The sequence below is a fragment of the Camellia sinensis genome, chromosome 7 (assembly GCF_055761805.1).
Source record: "Camellia sinensis isolate YWXY chromosome 7, ASM5576180v1, whole genome shotgun sequence".
NCBI lineage: Eukaryota > Viridiplantae > Streptophyta > Magnoliopsida > Ericales > Theaceae > Camellia > Camellia sinensis.
In genome coordinates, this window is record NC_138967.1 from 64850261 (window position 1) to 64864859 (window position 14599).

Consider the following 14599-nt stretch of genomic DNA (forward strand, 5'->3'; position numbering starts at 1 on the left):
ATTTTTACCAAAAATTACCCTCTCAGTTTGAATAAATAAATAATGTTACGCATTGAAGATGTTTAAAATCTATTTTAATAATTATGTTTTACAACTCCCAATAACTATAATTTATGTTAACTATAAAAATCATGTGAAATTGCTCAAAAAAAAATTGAGAGAAAAAAAAAATTATAATTGATCCACTCACTAGTACAATATTTTGAATATAATTTATCATCTAATATTTTAAGTGATCACGTAAAACCCTAGTAATTTTATTATTTATATATATGAAAATAAATTTTGTGTAAAGTACAAGAAAAGAAATAAGAAGAAGAAAATACCACTTTACCAAATATATATATATATACATATATTTTAAATACATATGAAGGCCTCATGTTTTGAGTTCGCCCATATAGGCAACATGATAAATCTACCTCCATGGGTTGGTTTGTCGTTTGAGAACTAATATTTTAGCTCAAAAATTATTATAAATTGTCACATCATTCTTTTTATTTTTCTGCACATCTTTTTGAAAAAAGTTAAAATGTTATTAAAATAGCTTGTTGCCAAACGAGGATGCTTATTCAGTAGCTACTGCCTGGTCACTGATGCTGTCCTTTGCTGATGGAAATTGATTTTTTTACCAATTTCCACCCAAAATTTTATATAATTTAAAATTGAGTCCCGAATTTTTATTTTATTTTTTTGGAAAATTATCAATACACTTGTCTCTTGTAATTCTAGAAATTATATACCTTTTAAATTTCAAATCGCATAACAAATTATCACTTTTATTAATAAATCATTAGGTCAATTAACAATTTTTAATGATGAAAAAAAATAAATTTTAATTAAAAATTATGATAATTTTATTGTTGAATAAAAGAGTAGTTAGGAATTTCATTTTTTTTTACGAGTATTTGTAATTTTGAAAATAGTAAGGAGTAATTCGTATTTTAATTAAATTTCATGAAATATATTTGTAATTTATATTTTTTTTATGTTACAAATATGATAAATATTCCACTAAGGTTGCAAATTATAATTTGCTTGTGCTATATGGTAAAGTAACTAAAGGCTAATTTTGGATTAGGATGCTTGGTGAAAATAAAAGAAGTTAATCTCTCATTGCTTGTTTAGATGATGAGATACAGTTTCAAAAATAAATAAATAAATAATAAAAAAAATCATTTAAACCTTAAGAAATTTTGTTTATCACAAGTGGAGAAATTTGTTGATAAATTAAAATTACTTTTTTCAATTACAAAAAATTATAATACTTTAATTATTCTTCTAAATACAAAATAAATAAAATAAAATGACACATATGTCCTTTTTATTTATTACTCATTAAAACACGATTGTGAGAAATTACAAATTTTTTGCCCTCACTTAGTTGAGAAACTACAAAAACAAAAATTCCCTTCTCATCCCACTATCCAAACAGAACCTAAAATTGAGGTTGGTGGTGAAAATCTGCCACTGTAATAATACCTAAATTATTCCTTTAAACATAAAATAAATAAAATAAAATGACACACGTATTTTTTCTTTCATTTATTATTTATCTAAACAAAATGATAAGAAATTATAATCTTTTTATTTTCTCACTAAACTATCATAATTTCTTTCTGACCTCGCTATCCAAACAGAACCTAAAATTGAGGTTGGAGGTGAGAGTACAACTGCTGATGACGATCCAAGTGAAGCTGTCTTCTTGTTGATTATTATGAATTGCATTCATCATCATCCATGGAGGTTGGTGTTGTTGATATTGGTTTTGTTGGTTTACATGTTGGTGGTGATTATTCTATTGTTGTTGAGCAATACAAAGGGCTGTTTGGCATTGAATCTTTTCTATTTCATATTGAATCTGAATTATTTGTTGCTGCAATTCAAAGATTGTTTTTGTGCATCCATAAATTGGGTCTTGAATTCTTGAACTTGCTTCCATTGCCATGCAATCTGCAGCTTCTGCTCGGGATTGAATTGGAAGTTGCAGTTATCAAAAATCAAAAAGTGAAAATAAATTATATATATATATACAGTTGAATGAATCATAGTCACTGTAATGTCCCAAAATATATACAATTGATAAACCCGATTTAACTCAAAATGATCTACTTCTCAATTATTCCATCATTAACATGAGAGAGAGAATGATAAATATTACATTCATTAATGTAAGGACCAAAACCCCTTTCTTTTCTATTCATGAATTTATAGTACGAATCATAAAAGAAATCGCAAGCATTCATACATTCACTATTTCTAACCCCCCGTTTGGGAAGTGGGTTGGCTTTTTGATTTTTTGATTTTTTTGGCTATTTTAGCCTGGGCAAAAAAGATAAGTTTGGTTTGGGAATGGCTTTTTGGCTTTTTTATTTTTTTGGCTTTTTTTGTGAGAGAAGAATGTAATGATTATGGGTTGGATGTGATATTTTATTTTTTGTGGCTAAAATAGCCTATTTTGTCTTTTGTGGCTAAAATAGCCAAAAAAATCCCGTTTAGCTCTTGGCAAACAGACCCTAAAATAAAAATCTATGGCATGTGATGATTGAAATTTAAAGCAAGCTAAGTACAAAATAATGCCTTATTGGCTACAAGTTCCACGGCCTTGCCTGGTTACACAAAAATGGTGTTTACGCCTATAGCTCGACTTTTCGTGCTCCTTTTGGATACGACTAGCCCTACAATTCGGACTTTCGTGGTTCTGAATTTGATCTCATAAGTGCAATGTGAAATACATAAACACCAAAGAGTCCAAATCTGACAAATCTTTTAGAAAATCGATTTAGTGCACTTTAGTTGGAGTTACTTAGTTTTTATTCTTTAGCATTTTTAAATTGGTAGTGACGTGTAGTTTTATATACTTGGTTCAGTGCACTAGTTGGACTTTTATATTCTATTTGAGGATTACATTGTTTCGTTTTCAGGTGAGTAGTTGCATGCTACATATTTTTATAAATGTTTCCCTACCCTGAATTGTTAGAAAATTGAATTATTGTTTCAAGACAAAACTATTTTGATAAATTATTATAGTATTAATGGAATTAAATTATTTCAGAAACATGTGTAAACCTGGTATACTGTAAACTATTTGTTATGGTCTCATGTTTATAATGGTGAACTACCATGTTTTATGAAACTGAATTGTATTGATTATCGGGACTATCTATATGTTTAGTCTAGGGAAATTATTTCACTGTGTGTGGTGACTCTGGCCAGTAGGGAAAAGATCCGGGTTGGGCCGTGATGACTCTAGTACTCAACGACTGTAAGGGATAGACCTGGGTTGGGTTAGGCGACCTTCAATTGGATCGTCTTTGTAACGCCCCAAAATAATTCAACATCAACTACCCGCATTTCATTTACAATTACAATCTCATCAATTTCCAAATTTCAACTTTTTAATCACAAGGGGTGGTAAATACAACACTGGTAATTCCTAGGTTAGTGTCTGCAAGTAGACTCTATGAGTACTACCAAACTGTCATTTTTACCGGTATTAACCGGAAGGCTCGACACCTATCCGCGCGATTTTCTGGTCTTTCACCATGGACACTCAGGCCAACTTATCAAATTCATCTACACCCCCTAACCAGACTTACCACCGTATTTGCCCCATACAAAGTTTCATAGTTCTCATTACAGTGTAATCCTTCTCAAAATAAACATGATGAGAATGTGCAATAATAATAATAAATCAAATGGGAACATGATGCAATACAAAATATCTCAATGCATTTTTCCGTTTCAAAACATTTCTACAACAAAATCAATTTACTACCTTATTCATTTCTTCTTGTCAACATTATTCCACAATGGTCATGCTATAAATTTATCGGAACAACAATCTCTCAACATGCCCAGTTCACAACAAGTTAACCCCTTCAAGGTCACAAGTGATGTCTTTCGAACATCACTCCAATGTTCACAATTTTCACCATTCAAGATGCAAAATCATTTGCTATTTCATAACAATGCGTCTTCAAGTGTTTAACAATGAGGTTGAAGTAGTATTTCATTTCTCATACATCAAGTAAATTGTCATTTTTGCTAAATATAAGATGAAAGTTCACTCCCTTATAACAAAACAACAAAATGCCCCCAAACCTATTTTCATCTTTCAAACTCCCAAAAATTTCTAGGGTTTTTATGTCAAAAAAAACAAACATCTCCCCCTCTTTTGGAAGGATTTTTCTCTTAAGACAACACCCCCTCCTATTATGTTAGTTGAAGAAAATTTTCAAGAGTTAATTTAGGAAAAGAGAGAGAGACCAATCCCACCATCATAACCCTAGCATTTATGAGGTACAACCATCCTTCAGTATTATTAATGAAAACCTTAAATCAACCAAATCTAACATAAATATATATATATATATATATAACTCAAGGAGATTTCCCTACCTCAAAGTTTGATGGAGAAGTGGAGTAGAAACCCTAGAATTCAAGGATGAGAGAGAGCTTGGATCTTCACCACAACAAGTGGAGTTCTTGCTCTAGATCTTCTAGATTGAGAGAGATGTTGATGATCTAACCCAAAGATTACAAGAATCAAAGTATTTTGGTGTTTGAGGAGGTTTTCTAGAGAGAATGAAGAGAAAATACGATTTTTAGAGTGAGAGAAGGGTTAGAAAATGAGATAATTTCGGCTAAAATGAGAACAAAAAACAGGGTTTTCGGACTGATCCCGCCCAGCACGGCACTAATCCCCGCACGTGCGGCTGGTCCCACACTCCCATCTCCGCACCTGCAATTTAAGCAGAGAGCAAGCCAAACAATCCCCTGAATTCCGCACGTGCGACTTCACTCCCCACACATGCGGCTAGCCACCCTGTCTAGAAAAATTTCTAGTTTAACTCCCGGCCACTCCGGACTTGGCATGACACTCTCCGAACTGGTGAAAATCGACAACCAAATAAAACAAGATCAAAGACTCCATTTAGAGAACTATTTCCGATCATTTTAAATCCAACGAAGTAAAAGGAGAACGGGACGACGAGGGAAAGAAAAGCGAAGAAAAGAGAAGGAAGGACTTGGTCGTCACAAAGAGAAAAAGCCTGGGTTGCCACCCCGAGGATGACTCTTGGTTCGATATTGGATCCAACGGGCTTATTGCCTTGAGAACTGTGTGGCATGTTACTTATTATTCTTGGTACCCAAAAAATTATTGGTGTTCATGTTGTAATTTGTTTTAAGTGAAAAATGTCATTTATCATGTTCTTGATAGACATGAGTATTTTAACTGTTGAACTGTGGAATCTTCTTTTTGAAACAGGTTATGTTTATAAAAAGTGTATGTCAATCTAGTTTCTGTGATATATATATCTTATTTTGGAATGGAACCATGTTTTGAAACTGTATTTACTATCCTTGTTGCTACTCACTGAGCTATCAGCTGACTTAGTTGTTTATCATTTCCAGGTGTTAGATGGACTTAGAGTGGACTCATGGCGTAACAAGGACTCAATTGTATGGACCTTTGGGACATTGGTTTTTTTTTTTTTTTGGTTTTAGATTATTATGTCAAATTTGTGCATATTTTTATTTTTATTTTTATTGAGGTTTATTTAGGATTATTTTGATATGTGAGTTGTTTATATTCCGTAAGTTTGGATGGTATTGATTACGGTTAGTTTTTCCGTTTTTACTTGTGATATGTCACTGGATTGAGTTTGGTTATTTATTATCGGACTATTGTATAGTTGTTCAATGTGATTATGGATTCGTGTTTAGGCTTACGTGTGCCTTGAGCTAAGGTCCTGTGGGCCACGGCCGGTCATACTCGATTTTAGGGTGTGACAATTGTGGTATCAGAGGTATAGTTTATTGAGTTACATATCTTGCATTTCATCATTTAGACGAGGTCCGAGTCCCCAAATTCCTTAGTAGTGTGTGGTTTAGTTAGTTTTGTTTAAACTTATGTTGAATCTTTTTTGATTTGATTTTGAAGGTTAAGAGTTAGCATCTAGATATCTACACAGATTGTCTATTCCTTGTGAGACTTTGGATGTTTGTATTACCGTGTCTACTCCATTAGGAGAAACAGTAGTATTGGGAGATGTTTGTAGATCTTGTGAGGTAAATTTGGATGGTAGGATTTTTCTAGTGGATTTGATTTTCTTATAGATAAAGGATTTTGATGTGATTTTGGGTATGGATTTGTTGACGAAGCATCACGTCTTTGCTAATTGTTTTAGAAATAGGGTAGTTTTTGCTAGGTTAAGACAACATGAGTTTTTCTTTCAAGAAGATAAGAAAAGGGTCTTCTATCTGTTTTATTTCTTCTTTTTAGGCTAATTGAATGTTGAGAAAATGTGTCATGGTTATTTAGCTTGTGTGGTGAGTATCGAACAGCTAGAGCAAAAGTTAGAGGAGTTTCCTGTAATGAGGAAATTTGTTGATGTTTTTTCTAGAGGATCAGCTGGTCTTTCTCCATATCGTGAGGTAGAATTTTCCATTGACTTGGTCTCCAATACAACACCTATCTCTAAAGCGCCCTATAGAATGTAACCATTGGAGTTAAAGGAGTTACAAACTCAGTTACAAAAGTTGTTAAACAAAGGTTTCATTAGGCGTAGTGTTCTTACCTTGTGAAGCACCTGTGTTGTTTGTGAAGAAGAAGGATTGGTCGATGAGGTTGTGTATTGACTATAAGGAACTGAACAAAGTTATAGTGAAGAATCGGTACCCTTTACAACACATTGATGACTTATTTGACCAGTTGTAGGGAGCTCAAGTATTCTCTAAGATTGACTTGAGGTCAGGCTATCACTAGTTAAAGGTAAGGGATGAGGATGTTCCTATGACTGCTTTTAGAACCCATTATGGGTATTACGAGTTCTTGGTGATGCCTTTTGGTTTCACAAATGCACCAGTCGCATTCATGGATTTGATGAACAGAGTATTTAAACCCTAGTTGGATAAATTTGTGGTAGTGTTTATTGATGACATCCTAATTTATTTGAAGAGTAATGAAGAGCATGAGCAGCATTTGATGGTAGTACTGCAGACGCTTAGGGAGAAAAGACTGTATGCAAAATTTAAGAAGTGTGAATTTTGGTTGAGCAGTATATCCTTTTTGGGTCATGTTGTGAGTAAAGATAGGGTATCTGTAGATAGCACGAAAGTGGCAGCAATTGTTGATTGGCCACGAACTACTTCTATGATAGAGGTACGTAGCTTTCTAGGGCTTTGTGATAACCCTGCCTTGTACTATGTTAATTAATCATGCTTATGTTTGTAATTATGTGCTTAATTTGAATTTAGGTGTTAATTGCATGATCATATTTGGTTTTGGTTTTGGCTTTGTATTTGTTCACCGTAGAAAAATCTGTTTGATTTTTTGCTTTGCAATTTAAATTGAAGGCCTTATCGACCACAGAAACCGAAATTGCTTACGCCATTGTGGTTAGCATAATTTTTAGAGCCTACGGTGAAATTTAATTGAACATTGATTCGGATCAGATTAAATAGATTAAATTGATGATATAGTGCTCAATTAAATTAGTATTAATGAAATGTGATTAAAGGAGCTTATATAAAGGGGCAATATACACTCTTATTTTGGGGGCTTGAGCTAAAATCTGATTTTGCTCTCTAGAGAGAGAGAGAACCAAACTTAGAGAGAGAAAGGGAGCTCAAATTGAAGATTGAACTAAAGGCTTGAGAATTGGAGGTTAAACTCAAAGAATTAGCTATAATTTGGGTGTTTGAAGCTCCTAGGTGAGTGGATTCATAAGTTTGAGTTTGTAATTTTGTAGATTCAAGGTTTGATTGTGATCAAGAATATATCTTGAATTGAATTTGTTGAATTTGGAGCTTGTATGAACATGCATGTGCATAATTGCTATAATTTTGTATATTCAAGCATGGATTATGTTGTATAAGAAGGATTGAGCACCAAATCTCTCATGCATACATAATTGTCATGAGTTTCATGATTATGATTGTCATTTGTAATATTTGGAATGAAATTGAGGTCAAAATTTACATGCATGTTTGATTAATAGAGATATGGAACTTATATGAGGCTTGAATGCATGAGCTTTGATTATACAAAAGAAATGTTGATTAATTTTGAGAATTGGACCATGATTTTGAATAATTGGCATCATATTGCTTACATCCATATGCTATATAATGTGTTTCCATGTTTTTGACCCAAAATCATGAGTTTAAGGCCTTTGAATATCAAGTTTGAAGTTTAAACAGCTTGCTGGAAAACCTAGAATTTGGCATGTCCGCTCGAGCGGGGAAAGTGCCGTTCGAGCGTGAAATGCGAGCTCCCAGAACTTTTGTAGACATTGATGTCTGCTCGAACGGGGACATTCACGCTCGAGCGGAGAGCCACGTAGTGTTGACCTTCAGCTCGAGCGTCCGAAGTCACGCTCGAGCGTATATTTGAGGCAACCAGTACTTTTGCAGACCAAAGGGGTCCGCTCGAGCGGGAAGCCCTGTTTCTGAAAGTTTGAAAATATGTTTTGCATCTCATTTTTCCGTTCTCTTTCATTTCTAAGCACTCTTAGGCATACATTAAGCATTGTGAATGAGTTAAAATGATAAGAAAGAAGCCTAAGAGGAATGTATGAATTAAGAACGGATTGAATCGTTTGTGACCCATATGTGTTATGTAATGTGTAGGGTCGAGCTTAAGGGCAAATCCACCGGCAGAACACTGTGAGTAATATCTTAGTAAAGATATTTTCAAGTATGTTACTTTCCAAATGCTACTTCTGTATAAGTTTCATGGATTTGTTGATTTGAAATATGAATGAGTATTCTATATGCCTAATTTTGTATGAGGTCGTTTCATACGTTTGATATATCTGAATTGGGCCTATGGCCGTTTGCCATTTGCCGTTTATATGTTTGATATATCTGAATTCGGTCTAAGGCCGTTGGACATGAATGATTGGGCCAAAGGCCGTTGGACATGAATAATTGGGCCAAAGGCCGTTGGACATGAATAATTGGGCCAAAGGCCGTCGGAGATGAATGATTGGGCCAAAGGCTGTCGGAGATGAATGATTGGGCCAAAGGCCGTCGGATATGAATGATTGGGCCAAAGGCCGTTGGACATAAATGATTGGGCCAAAGGCCATCGGATATGAATGATTAGGCCAAAGGCCGTTGGACATGAATGATTGGGCCAAAGGCCGTCAGATATGGATGATTGGGCCAAAGGCCGTTTGAATATGATGATGATGATGATGATGGGCCAAAGGCCGTTTGAATACCGTGATGGGCCAAAGGCCGTTTGAATGGAAAGGGATCATGATCATTAATATGAAATACGCATAGATATGACTATAAAGAGAATGGGCCGGAGGTCGTTTGATACGCCTAACATGTTTGAATTGGGCCCGAGGCCGTTTGATATGTTTGAATTGGACCAAAGGTCATTTTGAATAAAGAGTTGGTTGGACCAAAGGTCATTTTGTATAGATGGACCCAAGGTCATTTGTTTTATATAAGAATTGGACCCGAGGTCGTTTGCATATGGATATGATGTGTTGGACCCAAGGTTGTTTTGCCTTGTTGAGATTCGTAAATCTGGTGTGAATGAGAATAGTGGTTCAAATGCGTACATTATAAGTATGACTCATTTATGAGCGAATCTCATTCATTAACCTCTTTATTTTGATATTATTCACTGGGCGTTAGCTCACTCTTATTTATATGTATGTAGGTGAGCAAAGGGATGTTAAACCCCTGCCTTAGTGGAATTCAAGAAAGGAACCCGAGTTTTGTGAAGTCAGCCTAGGTGCCTCGCGCAAGAGGCTTTGTTCATGATCTTTTGTATTTCTTTTGCTACTTCTATTGGTCATGATAGACCGTTTATGTGTATAAGCTTTTGGTCTAGCTTACTAGTGTTTGAATGATCCTGGGTTTACAAGATGTTAACTACTGATATGTGGTGTGAGTTATTATTAAGTATATGTGAAACGTTTTGATATGCCATGTAAGCATAGTTTATTGGACAAAATTTTTAAGTTTGCTTCTGCATCTGGCCCTATATTATTAATTATTAATTGATATCAGGTTTGAGGCTGTAGGTAATCCCATGATTACTGGCCGGTTATGACCTTAATCCATATGGGCGGGTTCGGGTCATGACAGGCTTACTGGTTATTACAGACGGTTTGTAGAAGGATTCTCCCGTATTGCTCTGCCACTTACCAATCTCACCAGGAAAGGAGTAAAGTTTGAGTGGAATGATGATTGTGAGCGTAGCTTCCAAGAGTTTAAATAGAGATTGACATCAGTTCTAATCCTTGCTTTACCAGCTGATAGGGGTGGTTTTGTAATTTATAGTGATGCTTCACGATAGGGTTTAGGATGTATGCTCATGCAGCATGGGCAAGTGGTTGCTTATGCATCACGACAGCTGAAAGTACATGAGAGAAATTATCCTATGTATGACTTGGAGTTAGCAGCAGTGATTTTCGCTCTTAAGATCTGGCAACATTATTTGTATGGAGAGTCATGTGAGATTTACACTGATCATAAGAGTTTAAAGTATATTTTCACACAGAATGAACTAAATTTGAGGCAAAGAAGATGGCTTGAGTCACTAAAAGATTACGATGTAAATATTTTGTATCATCCGAGGAAGGCAAATATAGTGGCAGATGCCTTAAGTATGAAGGTCGCAGTTGAAGATGTAGTTGTTTTGTCTATTGAGAGTTGTTTGGTGGAAGACATGAGACGTTTGAGGCTTGAGGTTGTTACGCCTGGTGATAGAACTTATTGTAGTCAATTAACAGTTCATCCAACCTTGGGAAAACGAATTCGTTTAGCTCAGGAGATTGACCCCCAATGTAAGTGTATTAAAGAAGAGACGGTAGAGGGTAAGCATGTAGACTTTGTGGTTAGTGATGATGGGTTGCTTAGATTCCGTAGCCGAATTTGTGTTCTTGCTGGTGGTGATTTGATAAAGGAGATTATGACGGAGGTGCATAGTTCTAGTTACAGCATTCATCCTGGAAGCACTAAGATGTATCGAGATCTTCATGAACATTTTTGGTGGAATGGTATGAAGGATGATATTGCAGAATTTGTGGCTCAGTGTTTTTTTGTCAACAGGTTAAAGTAGAACATCAGAAACCTGCGGGAAAACTACAACCCTTACCTATACCAAAGTAGATGTGGGATCATATTACCATGGACTTCGTGTGGGGATTACCTCGTACTAGTAGTAATCACAATATAGTTTGGGTAGTTGTTGATAGATTAACCAAGTCAGCACATTTTATTGCAGTACGAGTGAACTATTCTCTAGCTCGATTTGCACAGTTGTATGTGAAGGAAATTATTAGATTGCATGGTGCACCTGTGTCAATAGTATCAGATCGGGACCCTCGTTTTGTGTCTAAGTTTTCAGGTGCATTACAGTCAGTTATGGGTACTCGGTTAAATTTTAGTTCAGCTTATCATCCTTAGATAGGCGGGCAATTGGAAAGGACTATTCAAACCCTTGAAAAATATGTTGCGGGTTTGTGCTTTGGAGTAGAGAGGTAATCAGGATGATTATTTGCCGCTCATGGAGTTTGCGTATGATAATAGTTATCATTCTACTTTGGGAGTAGCCCCTTATGAGGATTTGTATAGAAGGAAATGTAGGTCTCCTTTGTGTTGGTATGAGGTTGGTAAGAGGCAAATGTTGGGACCTGATTTGGTGGAGAATGCTACACATAAAATTATCACCATCAGAGAGAGATTATTGACTACTCAAAGTAGACAAAAAAGGTATGCTGATCATTGTAGGAGAGATTTAGAGTTTCATGTGGGGGATATGGCATTCTTGAAAGTATCACCATGGAAAGGAGTCATCAAGTTTGGAAAGAAATGAAAGTTGAGTCCTAGATACATTGGACCATTTGAGGTATTGGAGAAGGTTGGTGAGGTTGCGTACCGTGCTGTTCTACCTCCTAGGTTGGCAAGAGTGCATAATGTGTTTCATGTGTCTATGTTGAGAAAATATGTGCGTAGTCCGTCGCATGTGATAGATTATGAGCCGCTTCAAATTAGAGAGGATTTTTCGAATGAGGAGATGCCTGTTCAGATTTTGGATTTGAAAGAGAAAATGTTGCATATGAAGGCCATTAAATTGGTTAAGGTACTGTGGCGTAATCATCTAGTTGAAGAGGCAACTTGGGAGTGCGAGGGCGAGATGCGCGAGAAGTACCCACATCTATTTTCATGATTTACTCAGGTTAGTTTCGAGGATGAAACTTTTCTTTTAGGGGGAGGGAGGGGAGAATGTGAGAACACGAATATACAAATCAAGTAAATAATTAAATAATAATAATTTCACAATCTCAAATATTTTGATGGTAAATCTTAAAGTGCAAATTAAATATTTGGAGGGTCTTTTAATTAATTTTAAAACCTGAAATAAATTTATGGTGGAAGTCTTTAATTTAAAGTTTAGATTTATTGTTAAGAAATAGTAATAATAATAATAATAGGCAACAAATTATTAAGTATATTTTGATCTAATAGTTATATTTAATTTAATTGGTGAAAAGATTAAAAAAAAAAGAATAAAATATAATAAAGAAACGTGGGAGTAGATGTTTGTGAGGAAGCTTAGGGTTTTATGTCCACTCTATCAGATCATAGGTCTCCATAACTAAGAGGGATTGAAAGAGAAGAAAGAAAAAAAAAGTTGCAATCAAAGAAGAACTTTTGGGTGTGTAGTAGGGTTCTAGCTTTTTTCTTTTTTTTTGTTTTTGTTCTTTATCCTTATTCTATTCTATGATTTAGTTCATTGATGGAGAGGTTGTAGGTGTACGTATTTTATGTATATATATACTATTAAGAAATCTGAGGAGTTAAATTCATGTATAAAGAATGGGTGTAATTCTAAATCCAAAAATTCTGTACAGAATCACAAATTTTAAAAATCAAGAAAGCATATCAAATGGATGAATTTTGAACTGAAATTTTTACAGTAGATTAATTACATATTTAATTGTATACCAGAATTTTCTTATAATTTTTGGGAGTCAAATCTATATTAACTGGTGCGTTCAAATCTGTCTCGAAAACTGGTTTAAAATAGTTACTTTGGAAATATTGTTCTCTTTGGGTATAAATCCAAAAATTATCAAATTAGCATCATTAAAACTGGTTACGAGTCTAGTTTCTTATATTTTTTGCCTTGCATTGATTGCTTGTGTATACTAAGAGAACCATTAATTTCTTTAAAGTGCTGCAGAAAACAATCTGTTTGGGCATAATTAATTGTAAATAATTATTTTGTTACGAAAATCAAGTGAAACCAATTGGGTTTGAAACTTAGGATATATTCGTTGATATCTGGAGGGTTTTAGAATTTTTTGAACAGCGTGGAGTGGGTTTTTAATTTTCAAAATTAGCGAATAGATTGGGAAAACTTGTTTAAAACTCTGTTTTATCTTAAAGTTACTTTAATTAAGTTTCGATCTGAACCCATATCTTGTGTAATTTTAGACCTTGAAGAGCATTAGCTTAGGTAATATTTAAGAGTAACGGTGAGTTGGGTTGAGTCGTGTTAGTGCGTTTTAGTTTGGGATTACGTAGTTTTTATTCTTTAGTATTTTTAAATTAGTAGTGACATGTAGTTTTCATACTTGGTTCAGGGCACTAGTTGGACTTTTATACTCTATTCGAGGATTACATTGTTCCGTTTTCAGGTGAGTAGTTGCATGCTACATATTTTTATAAATGTTCCCCTACCCTGAATTGTTGGAAAATTGAATTGTTGTTTCAGGACTAAACTGTTTTGATAAATTATTATAGTATCAATGGAATTAAATTATCTCAGAAACATGTGTAAACCTGGCATACTGTAGACTATTTGTTATGGTCTCATGTTTATAATGGTGAACTACCATGTTTTATGAAACTGAATTGTATTGATTATCGGGACCATCTGTATATTTAGTCCAAGGAAATTATTCCACTATGTGTGGTGACTCTGGCCATTAGGGAAAAGATTTGGGTTAGGCTGTGATGACTCTAGTGCTTAACGATTGTAAGGAAAAGACCTAGGTTGGGCTAGGTGACCTTGAATTAGATCGTCTTAGAGAAAAGGCCAGGGTTGCCACCCTGAGGATGACTCTTGGTTTGATATTGGATCCAACGGGCTTATTGCCTTTAGAACTATGTGGCATGTTACTTATTATTCTTGGTACCCAGAAAAGTATTGGCGTTCATGTTGTAATCTGTTTTAAGTGAAAAATGTCATTTATCATGTTATTAAGAGACATGAGTATTTTAACTGTTGAGCTATGGAACCTTCTTTTTGAAACAGATTATCTTTATCAAAAGTGTTTCCCTCGTCATATTCCAAAACGGCCTCGGGCCCAACATAATACAAAACGGCCTCGAGCCCAACATAGTACAAAACGGCCTTAGGCCCAAACGTGTCTTGTCGTATCACTGTATCTTATCATGGAGTAGATTGAACATCGACATGTCTACACCTCTCCTTGGGCCCAATACATGTTTGTATGGACCTAAGAGGCGACTCGTACGGACCCTAGAGGTGACTCCCATTGTAGCACTTAGTTCCGTACAACACTTTGTTCCATATCCAAAACTCATGAGTCTTAAA

The 14599-nt window shown here is 34.9% G+C and overlaps 1 long non-coding RNA gene across 1 annotated transcript in view; it reads left to right on the plus strand.

Annotated features, from left to right (window-relative positions):
- The first annotated feature begins 1618 nt into the window (after positions 1-1618).
- Positions 1619-14599, plus strand: part of LOC145795133 (uncharacterized) — a 31544-nt gene continuing 18563 nt past the window's right edge. Inside the window, exons 1-2 of the long non-coding RNA XR_014335422.1 lie at positions 1619-1746; positions 13623-13676. This is a non-coding gene — a long non-coding RNA (uncharacterized LOC145795133). The remainder of the gene's footprint in view (positions 1747-13622; positions 13677-14599) is intronic.